Genomic DNA, 15,500 nt, shown 5'->3' on the forward strand with positions numbered 1-15,500 from the left:
TTTTATAAACTTCAACATTCATTTATGATAAAATCTCTCCAGAAAGTGGGCATAGAGGAAATATACCTCAGTATAATAAAGGACATATATGACAAACACACAGCTTACATCATACCCAATGGTGAAAAGCTCAAAGCATTTGCTCTAAGATCAAAAATAAAACAAGGATGCCCACTTCTCACCACTTTTACTGAATACAGTATGGGAAGTCCTACCCATCACAATCAGAGAAAAGAAAGAAATAAAAATATATCCAAACCAGAAAGGAAGAATTCAAACCATCACTGTTTTAAGATGACATGATACTACACATAGAAAATCCTAAAGATGCCACCAGAAAACTATTAGAGTTCATCAATGAATTCAATAAAGTTGGAGGGTACCAAATGAATGCACAGAAATCTATTGCCTTCTATACACTAACAACAAAAGAGCAGAAAGAGAAATTAAGGAAACAGTCCCATTTACCATCACATCAGAAGGAATAAATTACCTAGGAATAAAGAAGGCTACCTAACTTCCACAGCAGTTCAGTAGTAAAGAATCCACCTGCAATACAGGAGACGTGGGAGACACAGGTTCAATCTCTGAATCAGGAAGATTCCTTGGAGGAGGAAATGGTAACCCACTCCAATATTCTTGCTTGGAAAACCCCATAGACATAGAAGCCTGGGAGGCTACACTCCATAGGTGCAAACAGTCTGACACAACCGGACATGCATGCATGCATGCAAACCTACCTAAGAAGGCTTGAGAACTGTACTCTGAAAACTGTAAGACACTGATGAAAGAAATCAAAGATGATGTCACAAAAAGGAAGGGCATACCATGTTCTTAAATTGGAAAAAAATCAACACTGCCAATTGACTTTACTACCCACGGCAATCTACACATTCAATGCACTCCCTATCAAATTACCAATGGCATTTTTCACAGAACTAGAAAAAAAATTTTTTTAATATGTATGGAGACACAAAAAACTCTGATTAGCCAAAGCAATCTTGAGAAAGAAAAACAGAGCTGGACATAGCAGGCTCCCTGTCTTCAGACTATACAACAAAGCTATGGTCATCAAAACAATATGGTATTGCACAAAGACAGAAATAAAGATCAATGGAAGAGGACAGACAGTCCAGAAATAAACCCATGCATCTATGAACTCTGAACTTAACTGATCTATGGTCAATTAATCTACAACAAAGGAGGTAAGAATACACAATGTAGAAAAACAGCTTCTTCAATATCTGCTTCTGGGAAAACTCAACAGTTACATGGATGAAATTAGAATATTCTTTAACACCATACACAAAAATAAGCTCAAAATGGATTAAAGACCTAAAGGTAAGCCTGGGTATTATAAAACTCTTAGAGGAAAGCATAGGCAGAACACTGTTTGACATATATCACAGAAATAACTTTTTGGATCCACCTCCTAGAGTAATGAAAAATTAAAAAAAAAAAAAAAAAAACTGGACCTAATTAAACTCAAAAGCTTTTGCACACAAAGGAAACCATAAACAACCCACAGGACAAAAAAAATTGTAAATGATGCAATCAACAAAGGATACAGCTCCAAAGCATAAAATCAGAAATGCAACTCAATATTACAAAAAAAGCAAATGGCAAACAACTCAATCAGAAAAATGAGCAAAAGAACTAAAAGACATTTCTCCAAAGAAGACATCAGGGTCGGATCAGCTCAGTTGCTCTATATGTGTCTGACTCTTTGCAACCCCATGGACTGTAGCACTCCAGGCTTCCCTGTCCATCACCAACTCCCAGAGCTTGATCAAACTTGTGTTCATTGAGTCAGTGATCCCATCCAACCATCTTATCCTCTATCGTCCCCTTTTCCTCCTACCTTCATCTTTTCTAGCATCAGGGTCTTTCCCAATGAGTCACTTCTTCCTATCAGGTGGCCAAAGTACTGGAGTTTCAGCTTCAACATCAGTCCTTCCAATGAACATTCAGGATTGGTTTCCTTCAGGATTGGTTGGATCTCCTTGCAGTCTATGGGACTCTCAAGAGTCTTTTCCAACATCGCAGTTCAAAAGCATCAATTCTTCAGTGCTCAGCTGTTTTTATGGTCCAACTCTCACACCCATATGTGACTACTGGAAAAAACTATAGCTTTGACTAGACAGAATTTGTCAGCAAAGTAATGTCTCTGCTTTTTAATAAGCTATCTAGGTTGGTCATAGCTTTCCTTCCAAGGAGCAAGTGTCTTAATTTCATGGTTACAGTCACCATCTGCAATGATTTTGGAGCCCAAGAAAATAAACTCTCTCACTGTTTCCATTGTTTCCCCATCTATTTGCCATGAAGTGATGGAACCAGATGCCATGATCTTAGTTTTTTGAATGCTGAGTTTTAAGCCAGCTTTTTCACTCTCTACTTTCACTTTCATCAAGAGGCTCTTAGGTTCTTCTTCACTTTCGCCATAAGGGTGGTGTCATCTACATATCTGAGGTTATTGATGTTTCTCCCAGCAATCTTGATTCCAGCTTGTGCTTCTTCCAGCCTAGCATTTTGCATGATGTACTCTGCATAGAAGTTAAATAAGCAGGGTGACAATACATAGCTTTGATGTACTCCTTTTCCTATTTGGAACCAGTCTGTTGTTCCATGTCCAGTTCTAACTGTTGCTTCTTGACCTGCATACACATTTCTCAGGAGACAGGTAAGATGGTCTGGTATTCCTATCTCTTGAATTTCCACAGTTTGTTGTGATCTACACAGTCAAAGGCTTTGACATAATCAATAAAGCAGAAGTAGATGTTTTTTAGGAACTCTCTTGCTTTTTCAGTGATCCAGTGGATGTTGGCAATTTGATCTCTGGTTCCTCTCCTTTTCTAAATCCAGCTTTAACATCTGGAAGTTCTTGGTTCATGTACTGGTGAAGCCTGGCTTGGAGAATTTTGAGCATTACTTTGCTAGTTAGTGTGTGTGATGAGTGCAATTGTGCTCATTATACACACATAGTTTGAACATTCTTTGGCATTACCTTTCTTTGGGAATGGAATGAAAACTGACTTTTTCCAGTACTGTGGCCACTGCTGAGTTTTCCAAATTTGCTGGTATATTGAGTGCAGCACTTTCACAGCATCATCTTTCAGGATTTGAAATAGCTCAACTGGAATTCCATCATCTCCATTAGCTTTGTTCATTGTGATGCTTTCCAAGGCCCACTTGACTTCGCACTCCAAGATGTCTGGCTCTAGGTGAGTGATCACACCATTATAGTTATCTGGATCATGAAGATCTTTTTTGTATAGTTCTTCTGTGTATTCTTGCCAACTTTTCTTAATATCTTCTGCTTCTGTTAAGTCCATACCATTTCTGTCACTTATTGTACCCATCTTTGCATGAAATGCTTCCTTGGTCTTTCTAATTTTCTTGAATTCCTTCTATTTCCTTGCATTGATCCCTGAGGAAGACTTGTTCTTATATCTCCTTGTTATTCTTTGGAACTCTGCATTCAGATGGGTATATCTTTCCTTTTTTCCTTTGCCTTTAGCTTCTGTTTTGTGAACAAGTTCAAGAGAAGCTAAAAGCAAAGAAGACATACATATGGCCAACACATATGTGAAAAGATACTGAACATTGCTATTTATTAGAAGAATGAAAATCAAAACCACAATGAGATATCAGCTCACATGCATCTGAATGGCCATCATCAAAAAGTCTACAAACAATAAATACTGGAGAGGGTGTGGAGAAAAGGTAACTCTCCTACACTGTTGGTGGAATATAAATTGGTATAGCCACTATGGAGAACAGTATGGAGTGTTTCCTAAAGAAACTAAAAACAGAGCTACCATGTGATCCAGCAATCCCACTGCTGGGCATATATCTGAAGAAAACTCTAACTCAAAAAGATACATGCATTCTATTGTTCATAGTAGAACTATTAACAATAGCCAAGACATAGTAGTAACCAAAATGTCCATCAACAGATGAATGGATTAAGATTTCATGTGTATATACAATGGAATACTACTGAGTCATAAAAAAGTGAAATTATGCCATTTGCAGCAACATGATTAGATGTGGAGATTATCATACTAAGTTAAGTAAATTAGACAAAGACAAATATGATATTGCTTATATGCAGAACAAAAAAGTGATACAAATGAACTTGTTTACAAAATGGAAACATATTCATGAATTTAGATAACAAACTTATGGTTAACAAAGGAGAAAGGTGTGGGGGAGGGATAAATTAAGAGCTTGGGATTAACATATACACTACTATATTAAAATAGATAACCAATGAGGACCCACTGTATAGCACAAGGAACTGTACTCAATATTCTCTAATAAATTACATGGGAAAAGAATTTGCAAAGTGATACATGCATATGTATAACTAAATCACCTTGCTGTATACATGGAACTGATACAACATTGTAAATCAACTACTCTAATGTAAAATTAAAAAACAAAACTGCCAGTGTTCTCATTAAAATAAAATCTTTGGAGACAATGAACAGCATTTTAAAAGAGGAATAACAGATTCTATTTCTAAGTAAATATGAGGTTTGAGTGAAAAAACATTTAAACATGAAAATTCTCAGAAACTATATATAACACCTATAAATTCCCAATGGAAGAAATTCTAGAGGACATACTTCTTTAATTCAAGAGAAAGATAATTAGGTTGCAGGAAGAAAATGTGAGCGATGTAGTTAGGAAGGCTAAATTTTTTGGACTTCCCAGGTGGTGCTAGTGGTAAAGAACCTGTCTGCCAATACAAGAGACATAAGAGATGCGAGTTTGATCCTGGGTTGGAAAGATCCCCTGGAGAAGGGTAAGGCAACTCACTCCAGTATTCTTGACTGGAGAATCCCATGGACAGAGAAATCTGGTGGGCTATGGTCCATAAGGTTGCAAAGAATCGGGCACGACTGAAGCACGTTTGCACACAGATTTTATGTATTAATATGCATAATGGGACAAATTATAAATCTATAAACAAATTTATGTAATCAATAAGGGAAGTGAAGACTGATGGTAAAGATTGATAAAGACTCCCCCTTAGACCAAATTTGACAGAAGATAGCTAAGAGAATGAAAAAAAATGAAAAGAATGATTAGTCATTTGTTTTTTGAGACACAGACTATAGATGCTGATTAATTCTATTTGTACTTGGAAAACATAAGTTTAAATATGTGTGCTAAGTATTGAAAAGAGACTTCTGATTCCTGACCATAATGTATAAAGAAAGATTCTCCTACTAAAATATAAATAGTCTTGAATTGAGACATACTTTGTAAAGCATTTGTGGGCTCATAGGAAAATAAAAATAAAAATCACCAGAAAGAACAAAATAAACAAAAAATAAGCTAAATTCAGACTAGGATAATCACTGCAAGTAATTGTTTTACCTTAGTTTAAATGTCAAAAAGCAAGTTAAGCTATGAAATTAAAGCCTTGAGTCTGTACCAAGGTGTGAGAATATTAGGGTAGAACTATCAAAGGTAATAAAGTTGGTCCAGATAAGTAGAATCCTTGTTTCCTGGCAAAAGTAAAAGTAATTTTCATCTAAGCTGAAACTAAACATGTCTCCAACTCAACTTCCCTGGGTCCCCAAAAGTCCCAGCAGGCACTACAATGCCATTTAACAAGAGGGACAGTCTAAAGAAGTAGAAACTAGACTGGAAAGAGGTAGTTATTAAGGATCACGTATCTTTTATTTGAAATATTGACAGAAAGAGCTGATCAGGAAAACACTGCTAAAATTCCTGTTACTGGAAAAAACATTTTTCATGCAGAGGTCCAGTCAGGCCAGGGGTCCTAAAATGTAAGCCTATCTAGCTTCATGGTTAGTCTGTTACCCTGCCTTCATTCCTGCTCCTCACATACGCTTCCCATCCATGTACACTTCAAGTTAGCCTAGCTAGCCTATCATTGCAATGATACTGGAAGGAGACTAAGTGTATTAATCATCAGTTTGTCAGAATATGTACAGAGATATTCCAATTCAGATGATGTTTATTTTATTGTCCATGGCTTGTAATTGCTTTGCCCTCTGAAACAGAATAGCAAGATCAAGCTCTGACAAGAACATAAAATGGTAGCATAAAACCCACACTAGGAAAAAAGGAGGCTTAGGTTTTAATGTCATTCTACATGCTAGAATGACATTGCAATTCTACATACATTTCTAACAAGTACCTTACCTGACTTTTACTGAGTTTTTTTTTTTTTTAAAACAAAGAAAAGATGCATAAACTGAATGAAGAAAACATTAAGAAACCAAGTATATTTAAAGGGAAAAAAACTCCTATAATGCCAGTTCTTTCAGACATGTTACAAAGAGAGCAAAGGAAGCATGTTATAAGCTCAAATGATAAAGTAGCTGATCTAATAAAAAAATTTGAAACAGCAAGGAAGAATAGTTATTGCTGAAATCTATATTCTCACTTTAAACACTGAGGAAAGGGACAAAAAGAATAGTGTGATAAGAATGAGATAATAGGTACAAAGAGACTGATGATCCAACAGAAATGTCTTAAAATGGAGACTACATCAACGGAAATCTTAAAAATGAATTCAGAGAAATGACACAGCAGAATTTCCCTGAAATGAAAAATTGCATAAGTAGATTAAAGATGCCAATTATACCAAAATGAATTAAAAGATAAAAATCAACATTGAGTTCTCTACTGGATGTTAAAAAGGTCATATATTTTAAAAGTATATTTTGTCTAGGTAGAAAAAAAGAAAGCCAACCACAAAGGCAAAATCAGAGTAGACTCAGGCTTATTCATAAAACCAGAAACAGAACAGCAAAATTTTGAAAGCACTGAGGAAATATTGTTACCAAGAAAAATATATTCATACTAATTCTCATTCAAGAATAAAAGCTAAAGTAATATATTCTCAAATATGAAGAAACTCAGAGACAGCATTCATAAGCCCTTTGGGGAAAATTACTTCTTGAAATTTAGCTAACCGAGAGACAGTCAAAACATACAATTCAGAAATGAGAAGCCATTTAGAAGAACTGGTGGTGTTTATTCAAATCATATAAACTAAAATTTGGAAACACAGAGAACTAAAGAGATAGACCAGAAGTGTAAGCACTACAAACTTGGCCCAGGTCCAGATGTATTCCAAAACACAAAAGTTGTAGAGAGTGAAAGTTATGGTGATAATGACTTCATCTCTGATAGCAGGGAGTTAATAATAAAAAAATTATTATGAAACAGAAATACAATAGAATTATTATAAAGAAATAACAATGCATTATTAGAAAATAGAGTTTATGAAGAAGTGATTTCAACATCCCCTAGAGCACAACTTTAAGTGTTTTTTTTTTCCTCCTGAACCCAATACAATCAGTCCTTCACTCCTCCTATCACATAGAAACTGCTTTTGCTAACATCACCAATGACCGTGTTGTCATACCCCATGACCGCTTCTCAGCCTGCATCTTATCTGCCCCGTGTGCAGCATTTGACACTTGAATTACACCCTTCTTCTGACAAGACTTACTTTCTTCACATAGGATATCAGAGTATGTCCTGATGTTGCTTTGACCTCACGGCCTACAGCTTTTTAACATTTCAATTAATCTTTCTCATACTAGAAGCTGTAAAAGTTATAGAGTTCCTAGGTTATGTCCTTAAACAACTTCTCTGTCCATACTGACTACTTTGGGGATCATATGTAATTTCCTCAAAACACACAATGAATTTTAAATTTCTGTATCTAGCCTAAACATGTCCCTGAGTTCTAGACTCAAGTATTCAACCACTTTCTTGACATCTACATGTAGATATCTAATAGATATCTCAAAGTTAACATGTCAACAGTGAAACTCCTGATACCACATCCTACCCCACTCCCCTTTGGTTCTCATACTGCTCATCCAGTCTTCCCCATGTTAGTAACTGGTAACATTATCTTTTCCATTGGCTCCTTGTTCTCATATCTCATCTCATATCTCATCAAACTCTGATTGTTTTATCTTTAAAAGACATCCATCTTCACTGTAGCTAGTACAAGCCACTATTATCTGCCAACTGTATCATTCCAATGACTCCTTACTGGCTTCCCCGCTTTTATCTTTGTTCCTAAAATCTACTCTCAGCAGAGCAGTGTGTGTTAGTGGCTCAGTCGTGTCCAGCTCTTTGTGACTCCATGGACTGTGGCCCACCAGGCTTCTCTGCCCATGGAATTCTTCAGGCAAGAATACTGGAGTGGGTTGCCATTTCCTTCTGCAGGGGATCTTCCCAACCCAAGGACTGAACCCGAGTCTCCTGCTTGGCAGGCAGATTCTTTACCATCTGAGCCACCAGGGAAGCCGCCAGCAGAGCAGTGAGAAGGAGCCTATTAATATTCAATCATTTTATTTCCTTTTGGGCTCAGAAACATTATATTCTTACCTGTCTCAGAGTAAAATACAGTAACACTTTCTTTGGTTTTTTACCAGTGTGAATCTGATTTCCATTACATCTCAGCGTCATAGGTAATAACTTTTGGTCAACTGGAAAGAAGGACTTTTGGAAGGCAAGACTTTGAAAGACCAATAAAGCCACTATCATAGAAAAATTGTAATGGGTAATAAGTAAGCTAAGAAAGTGTTAGTTTGCTGGTTGTTTGTAAACATACTAAATTTTTTTAAGAAAATGAATTATAAATTTGAAGTCCAAAATTCTTGGCTCAAAATCTAACTAGATGAAAGATTTCTCTGATTCTGTGTAAGAATTCAGTGCAGTCATTGCATTATATATATTTTACCAAACTACAGTATCAGCTGAATTCACAGCTTTGAGCAGACTCACATGTGAAAAGAAAGAGCCTGTAAAGAAACATAACAGAGGAGTCAGAGTCTCCCTTAGAAATGGAAAAAACTACTTTATGAGGGTCTTGATACCTTCCCTGAAGACACTGTGATGATGTCTCTAAGGCACTTTATTGGCCAAGGAAAGCACCTTTCTTTCTTTACCTACTGCCAAACAACCTCCAGGCTCCTAGAGTCAGAGTCCAGCATTCCTCAAAGGACCAATACAAGTTTAAGCTCCCAAAAAAGTATAAACTCAAATCTCAAGATATCTATCACCTTACATAATTACTACTTTTTGTGGTGAGAAACTTTCAAGTATATATTACTGTTGACTATAGTCATCATGATGTACATTAGATCCCCAGATATGATTCATTTTATAACTTGAAGTTTATATCCACTTGACTATTGTCCCTCCTTTGTACCATCCCCAACCCTTAACAACCACAATTATTCTCTTGCTTCTATAAGCTGGGCTTTTTTAGATTCCACATATAACAGAGATCATATAATATTTGTCTTTCTCTGACTTATTTCACTTATTACAAAGGCCTCAAGGTCCCTACGTGTCTCAAGGTCTGTACATGTCACAAATGATTTCTTTCTCTGATGGCTGAATAACAAACATCTGTGTGTATTATATATAGACCACATTTTCGTTATCCATTCATCTGTTTATGGTCACTTAGGCCATTTCCAAGCCTTGGCTATTGTGAATTAATACTATTAATACACTGAACACGGGTGTATAGATGTCTTTTCAAGATAGTGATTTCCTTTTCTTCATATATATATACCCAGATGTGGGATTGCTGGAGTATATGGTATTAATAGTTGTATTTGTTATTTTTTGAGAACTCTCCAAATTGTTTTCCATAGTAGCTGAGCCAATTTACAGTGCACCAACAGAGTACAAGGATTCCATTTTTTTTACATCCTTGCCAGCATTTGTTATCTCTTTTAATAACACCCATTTTAATAATAGGTGTGAAATGATGTCATTGTGGTTTTGATTTGCATTTTCCTGATGATTAGTGATGTTGAACATCTTTTCATATGCCTGCAGGTCATTTGAAATATCTTTGGAAAAATGTCTATTCAGTTCCACTGCCAATTTTTCAGGTTTTTTTTTTTTTTTTTTTTTTGCGATTGCGTTGTGGTTTGTTTACATATTTTGATTAACAACCCTTATCAGATAAATAATTTGCAAATTTTTTTCTCATTCTGTAGGCTGCTTTTTTATTTTGTTGTTTTGTGTGTTTTTTTTTTTTTTTCCCGCTATGTAGAAGCTTTTTATTTGATGCAGTCCCACTTACTTACTTTTGCTTTTGTTGCTTGTGCTTTTAATCTCATATCCAAAAAATTGTTTCCAGGACTGATGTCAAGGAGCTCCTTCTCTATGTTCAAATGGCTGTTTCTGGGAAGGGATGAGTGTTAGAAACTCCTGTATTACCATTTTTCTGATGTCACCCTTACAGTAGTCTTTTTGTTATAAATGGTTAAGCAGTTTCTAATATTTACATGAAAATTCACAGGACATAGGATAGGCAAAATAATCTTGAAAAAGAAGAACAAATGTTAAGGATTTGCACTATCTGATCTCAGTACTTCCTATAAAATCAAGATAGGGTGGAAATAGTGTAGATATAGACAAATAGGTCAATGCCAAGAACAGAATCACTAGAAATAGAGCCACAGGTAAACAGTCACTTGCTTTTTGACTCAAAGCAATTTGATAGGGGAAAAAAGGTCTTTTCAAGGTGGTGTTGAAATAGATAAGTGTATAGGAAATAAATGAAACCTCATTCCATAATAAAAATTAATATGAGCAGTATCATAGACCCAAATGTAAAAGTTAAAATAATGCTTAGGAAGAAAGCAAAGGTTATCTACACCCTGAGTTATACAAAGAATTCTTAGGGACAGCACAAAGGCACTAACCATATAAGTAGTAACTAATAAATATGACCTCATCAAAATTTAAAATTTCTATCAAAATAAATTTTAAGAAATGAACAAGCCATAGATTAAGAGAAAATACCCCTCATGTGTCTAATGACCAACCTGTATGTAGAGTATATTTAAACAACCCTAAAACTTAAGAAAAAGTTTGGTACTTTTTTTTTCTGTGATGACTTATGATTAACTGTAAGCTGAATTATGATCATGAGAGATGTCATAAATATTTCATTACCTTTGGCACTATGACTTGAGAACTCCTCCCATTGAGGGGGGCTGGCACTGTGACTCCCATGGACCAATAAAATCCAGGGTAATCATCATGTGCCATTTCCAAATTCATGCACCAGAAAACCTGCCTGGTTCTTCACTCATGTAATTCTGCCTACTTTCCATATGAACAAGCCCAAGCATACAAGTTGGGGATTAAGAGACCACAAGAGGTGATGCCCTTTCACACTTAAGGCTCTCCTAGACCAGCCCAACTTCACTTATTCAGCAGCTGACTACAAATGCATGTGTGAGATCAAGCAAAACCAAAAAGGCACCAAGAGAGCCCATCATAAATTGTTTACTCAAAGAATTATAAGGTAAATAAATGATTGTTTTTAACCATCTTTTTAAAAACTGTCTACTTGTAAGATGTCTACTCATATTTTCTGTTTTTCTTCTTAGAATATTTGCTAGAATTCTCTAATGAAGTCATCTGGGCCTAGACTGTTCTTTGTAGGAGCAATCATCCTTATTGACTTGGATCCTCCACCCCCATCCCCACACCATGGGGCTATATTCCCAAGAAGTTAAAGCAGAAATAAGCAATTAAAGCAGAGAAAAGCATCACCATTTCCAAGGCAAACTGTTAAATCTCATATTAATCCAAGTCTAGGCCCTAACCACTAAAGCCAAAGAAGATGAAGCTGAATGGTTCTATGAAGACCTACAAGACTTTCTAGAACTAACAGCAACAAAAGATGTCCTTTTCATCATAGGAGAAAGGAATGCTAAAGTGGGTAGTCCAGAGATACCTAAAGTAACAGGCAAGTTTGGCCTTGGAGTACAAAATGAATCAGGCCAAAGGCTAACAGAATTTTGCCAAGAGAAGACATTGGTCATAGTAATCATCCTCTTCCAACAAGAGATGACTCCATTCATGGACATGAGCAGATGGTCAACAACAAAATCAGATTAATTATATTCTTTGCAGCTGCACATGAAGAACCTTTACAGTTAGCAAAATCAAGACTTGGAGCTGACTGTGGCTCAGATCATGAGCTCCTTATTGCAAAATTCAGACTTTAATTGAAGAAAATAGAGGAAACCACTAGGCCATTCAGGTATGACCTAAACCAAATCCCTTATGGTTATACAGTTGAAGTGACAAATAGATTCAGGAATTAGATCTGATAGATCTGAATAACTATGAATGGAGGTTTGTAACATTGTACAGGAGGCAGTGACCAAAACTATCCCCAAGAAAAAGAAATGAAAAAAGGCAAAATAGTTGTCTGAGGAGGCCTTACAAATGGCTGAGAAAAGAAGAGATGCAACAGACAAAGGAGAAAGGGAAGGATATACCCATTTAAATGGATAGTTCCAAAATATAGTAAGAAGAGATAAGAAGGCCTTAAGTGAACAATGCAATGGAATAGAGGAAAACAGTAGAACAGGAAAGACTAAGAAAATTCGAGATACCGAGGGAACATTGCATGCAAAGATGGACACATAAGGGACAGAAACGGTATGGACCTAACAGTTGTAGAAGATATTAGGAAGTGGCAAGAATATACAAAAGAACTACACAAAAAAGATCTTAATGACCCTGATAACCATGATGGTGTGATCACCCACCTAGAGCCAGACATCCTAGAATGTGAAGTCAAGCGGCCTTAGGAAGCACTACTACAAAAAAATCTCATGGAGGTGATGGAATTCCAGCTGAACTATTTCAAACCCTAAATGATAATGCTGTTAAAGTGCTGCACTCAAAATGCCAGCAAATTTGGAAAACTCAGCAGTGGTCACAGGACTGGAAAAGGTCAGTTTTCATTCCAATCTCAAAGAAGAGAAATGCCAAACAAAGTTCAAACTCTCACACAACTGCACTCATTTCATATGCTAGCAAACTGATGCTGAAAAATCCTTCAAGCTAGGCCTTCAACAGTATGTGAAATAAGAACTTCCAGATGTACAAGCTGGATTTACAAAAAGCAGAGGAACCAGAAATCAAATCGCCAACATCCGTTAGATCACAGAAAAAGCAAGGGAGTTCCAGAAAAACATCTACTTCAGCTTCACTGACTACACTAAAGCCTTTGACTGTGTGGATTACAACAAACGGTGGAAAACACTTAAACAGATGGGGATATCAGACCATCTTACCTGCCTCCTGAGAAATCTGTACGCAGGTGAAGAAGCAACAGTTAGATCCAGGCATGGAACAACGGACTGGTTCAAAATTGGGAAAGGAGTGCATCAAGCTATATATTGTCACCCTGCTTATTTAATTTATGTGCAGAGTAAATCATAAGAAATACCAGGCTGGATGAAGCATGAGCTGGAATCAATACTGGGGGTGGTGGCTTAGTCGCTAAATCATGTCTGACTCTTGTGACTCCATGATCTGTGGCCTGCCAGGCTCTGACCATGGGATTTTCCAGGCAAGAATACCAGAGTGGGTTGCCATTTCCTTCTCCAGGGGATCTTCTGAACCAAGGAATCAAACCTGTCTCTCCTGTAGCTCCAACACTGCAGGCAGATTCTTTACTGCTGAACTACGAGGGACATAGCAAGGAGAGATAAGAAAGACTTCCTCAAAGATCAATGCAAAGAAATAGAGGGAAACAACAGAAAGAGAAAGACTAGAGATCTCTTCAAGAAAATTAGAGATACCGAGGGAACATTTGATGCAAACATGGGCTTGATAAAGGACAGAAATAGTATGGACCTAACAGAAGCAGAAGATATTAAGAAGAGGTGGCAAGAATACACAGAAGAACTGTACAAAAAAGATCTTCACAACCCAGATAATCATGATAATGTGATCACTCACCCAGAGCCAGACATCCTGGAATGTGAAGTCAAGTGGGCCTTAGAAAGCATCACTACAAACAAAGCTAGTGGAGGTGATGGAATGCCAGTTGAGCTATTTCAAATCCTGAAAGATGATGCTGTGAAAGTGCTGCACTCAATATGCCAGCAAATTTGGAAACTCAACAGTGGCCACAGGACTGGAAAAGATCAGTTTTCATTCCAATCCCAAAGAAAGGCAATGCCAAAGAATGCTCAAACTACTGCACAATTGCACTCATCTCACACGCTAGTAAAGTAATGCTCAAAATTCTCCAAGCCAGGCTTCAGCAATATGTGAACCGTGAACTTCCTGACATTTAAGCTGGTTTTCAAAAAGGCAGAGGAACCAGAGATCAAACTGCCAGCATCCACTGGATCATCAAAAAACCAAGAGAGTTCCAGAAAACATCTATTTCTGCTTTATTGACTATGCCAAAGCCTTTGACTGTGTGGATCACAATAAACTGTGGAAAATTCTAAAAGAGAAGGGAATACCAGACCACCTGACCAGCCTCTTGAGAAACCGATATGCAGGTCAGGAAGCAACAGTTAGAACTGGACATGGAACAACAGACTGGTTCCAAATAGGAAAAGGAGTATGTCAAGGCTGTATATTGTCACCCTGCTTATTCAACTTATGTGCAGAGTACATCATGAGAAACGCTGGGCTGGAAGAAGCACAAGCTGGAATCAAGATTGCCGGGATATGCAGATGACACCACCCTTATGGCAGAAAGTGAAGAGGAACTGAAAGGCCTCTTGATGAAAGTGAAAGAGGAGAGTGAAAAAGTTGGCTTAAAGCTCAACATTCAGAAAACTAGATCACAGCATTGGGTCCCATCACTTCATGGGAAATAGATGGGGAAACAGTAAAAACAGTGTCAGACTTTATTTTTTGGAGCTCCAAAATCACTGCAGATGGTGACTGCAGCCATGAAATTAAAAGACGCTTACTCCTTGGAAGGAAAGTTATGACCAACCTAGATAGCATATTCAAAAGCAGAGACATTACTTTGCCAACAAAGGTCTGTCTAGTCAAGGCTATGGTTTTTGCAGTGGTCATGTATGGATGTGAGAGTTGGACTGTGAAGAAAGCTGAGCGCCGAAGAATTAATGTTTTGAACTGTGGTGTTGGAGAAGACTCTTGAGAGTCCCTTGGACTGCAAGGAGATCCAACCCATCCATCCTAAAGGAGATCAGTCCTGGGTGTTCATTGGAAGGACTGATGCTGAAGCTGAAACTCCAGTACTTTGGCCACCTCATGCAAAGAGTTGAGTCATCGGAAAAGACCCTGATTCTGGGAGGGATTGGGGGCAGGAGGAGAAGGGGACGACAGAGGATGAGATGTCTGGATGGCATCACCAACTCAAAGGACATGAGTTTGGGTAAACTCCAAGAGTTGGTGATAGACAGGGAGGCCTGGTGTGCTGCGCTTCATAGGGTCGCAGAGAGTCAGACACGACTGAGAGACTGAACTAAACTGAACTGAACTGAACTACAAGGGATATAGCTGAAATCAATATTGCTGAAAGAAATATCAATAACCTCAGATATGCAGAGGATACCACCCTTAGGGCAGAAAGCAAAGGAGACTTCAGAGCCTCTTGATGAAAGTGAAAGAAGAGAGCAAAAAAACTGGCTTAAAACTCAGTTGCAAAACCTAAGGTCGTGCATCTG

This window comes from Bos taurus, chromosome 4 (genome assembly GCF_002263795.3).
Source record: "Bos taurus isolate L1 Dominette 01449 registration number 42190680 breed Hereford chromosome 4, ARS-UCD2.0, whole genome shotgun sequence".
NCBI classification, from domain to species: Eukaryota; Metazoa; Chordata; class Mammalia; order Artiodactyla; family Bovidae; genus Bos; species Bos taurus.